The sequence below is a fragment of the Chiloscyllium plagiosum genome, unplaced genomic scaffold, assembly GCF_037043375.1.
Source record: "Chiloscyllium plagiosum isolate Xiang-an unplaced genomic scaffold, Cpla_swu_hap1 HiC_scaffold_51, whole genome shotgun sequence".
Taxonomy (NCBI): domain Eukaryota; kingdom Metazoa; phylum Chordata; class Chondrichthyes; order Orectolobiformes; family Hemiscylliidae; genus Chiloscyllium; species Chiloscyllium plagiosum.
Genome location: NW_028270189.1, coordinates 43592887 through 43595569, shown reverse-complemented (window position 1 = coordinate 43595569; position 2683 = coordinate 43592887). Strand labels below are relative to the sequence as shown.

The window sequence follows — 2683 nt, the reverse complement described above, 5'->3', positions numbered from 1 at the left end:
TGTGGTGATTAGGCTCACGTTCCCGTCAGTGATGCTGAAGAAGTGGATTCGAAATTTATCACATCACATTCCATTAAATGACTAAGCAGACAGAGTGTGAATGGAAGCTTCATGAGGACATATGTGTTTTTTTTTTGGAAAATTCGTTGCTTTAAAAGGTGATGAAGATTAGACTGAAGCAGTGACAGTGATTATCTTTATTGCTTGTTCAACTGGTGAACATGACTGCTATTAACCGTGTCCGTATTAACATCACGGCTCTAAAGGCTGTGCATCGGGCCAGTAGCGCAATGGATAACGTGCCTGACTACGAATCAGGAGACTGTAGGTTCGAATCCTACCTGGCTCGCAGGCAGGGTAGATTTTAATCCCGCTTAAAAACTGATTTTTCAAAACCCGAAATAAGGTGTGAGCTCCTCATCTGCAGGAACCAGAATGCCTTCATTAAATGTACCTGAGAACATGAGAGTCAATGTCCCAGCGTCATCACAGGAGGGAAGCCGAATAGTCGCGCAGGTGAGTTATGGGCACCTTTCCATTTCATAAAGCCACCGATTGAATAACTGTTGCTCGCGGTGATGCTCTGCTTTGAGCATTTTTCGAAACTCTTTGGCCAGTGGAATCAGAGAAGAATGAAGGGTTAACTGTCCAACTGATCTTTATACAGTGTGAGTTCTAGAGTCTCCTACCTGCTGACTGATAAAGTTTTCCTACCAGTCTATTCAAAGCTTTCTGCATCTTATCTGAAATCTACAAACCCTGGTGATCGATCAAGAGCAAATGTTTCCTTCAATCTATAATTCCTTGCTCCTCATTATTTCGTACACGTCAATCATGTCTCCTCACAATCAGCTCTGCTCTGAGAAAAACAACATTTTGAAAGTCTTGTGTTCACTGAAATTTCTTGTCTGTTTTTAACAGTTCGGTGAATGGAATAGGCCCACTGCTAACATTCAGCACAAACTTTCAGCAAAAACCACACAATGAGGGGAACCTTAGTACTGCTCTTTTCGTCAACAATGTGTAAAAGTCCCCTGTAACTTTCGATTTCGCATCCCATGGGGCTATTTGTCCGTGTTCAACGACGTTTCCCAGGAAGGTCACTTTGGCTTTGGCAGATTCACTTTCAGCTAGGTTTACAAACCAGTTTGACTTCCGAATTCGATCAAAAAAGCCCGATAAATGCTGTAAATATTCAATCCACGAGAGTCTGAAAGTCACCAGGCACAATATACACCAATCAGTTGCTTATTCGGCAATTACCCTGTCAGTTAACCTCTGAAATGTGGCTGAAGTGTTTTTCGTACAAACGGCATTACTTTAAATTTCTGCAGGCCAGTTGGCGTTACAAAATTGCCTTTGATCTTTCTGACAAAGTTTCCTACCAGTAACCTTTGAGGAAGGTTAACTAAGAAATGCAATTTGCTCCTCCAATCTTTTCCACACAGTCCTCCAACTGCAGATATGTATACGCATCAGTCTTTCTAACAACATTGATTTTGTGGTAGTCCACACTTAACTGTTGGGTCTTTTCTGGCTTTGGCACCATGATGATGGGTGAACTCTATTCATTGAAACTCACTTCGGCTATGCCATTTTGGTGCATACGTGATATCTCCTTATGAACTTGTACAACTTTAAAGGGTTATGCCTGCAAGGATGTTACAGAGTCAGAACAGCATCTCCTATATTTATATCATCTACAATTAGATTATTAATTCCCAGTATATTTCAGCAGATCTCCCCATGCAAGAGTAATAACTCTTTCGATTTTCTTCTGGAAGATAACTGAATAACTTTACCAATTTTGGACAACTTTTGCATTATCCAATTTTATTTCAGGAACGTCCAATGCAGAATTCCCTGACATTGGTTCTTCCCAGTGTGTCGTAGTCAATAACGCATTCTCATCTTCTGTTCGTTCTCTGCCAAAATACCGTTAGAGCATATTCCCATCGCACATTCTGTGAGATCCTTTCATGACTGGAGTCCCTATCAAGTAACTAACCTCACTCAATTTCCTCTAAATTTGATAAGGTATTTTAAACCTTACTTTAAAGTTTCACCGACAAATAAATTTTAAATAATTGCATTATTCCCAGCGGCAAAATTGTGATTTTTTTGATTTCTCATACACTTCCTGCTTCACCATTTGCTGTGATACTTTTAAATACAGTCTCGACAACTCCCCAACATTATTTAGTTCAACTCTAAAATTTGGCACATCATCCAAATGCGTGGTCTCTGTAATCTGACTTATTAGTTTTTCCTTAATAAATTTTAATGGTCCTCTTACTTTATGCCCAAAACTAGTTTCAGATGGACTTAGTTTGGTAGATTATTTTGGTGCATCTCAGATCGCAAACAGCACTGACGCAACTCCCTTATGGAAATAATCTGGCTACTCCGAACCATAAAACCTCAATATAGTCTTTAACAATTGACGTCACCTTTCCAGTGCACTCTGTGATTCTGGATTGTACACAGTAGATTTGAATCATTTTATTTCCAATCTATCTATACACTCCTTGAAATGTTTTGACGTGAAGTTTGACCCTTGAGCTAATTGTATCTCTGATGGTAGTCTTAATCTAGTTCTTTTAAAAAACCGTACTTCGTCCACTATCCTTTTAGCTGTCATATTGCACGATTGAACAACATTTGGAAATCTCGTCAAGACATC

At 39.5% G+C, this 2683-nt stretch overlaps 1 non-coding gene across 1 annotated transcript; it reads left to right on the top strand.

The window, feature by feature from the left end:
* Window positions 1–276: 276 nt before the first annotated feature.
* trnar-acg (transfer RNA arginine (anticodon ACG)) lies at window positions 277–349 on the top strand. The gene has a single exon. It is a non-coding gene; the product is annotated as a tRNA-Arg (tRNA).
* The last annotated feature ends 2334 nt before the right edge of the window (window positions 350–2683 follow it).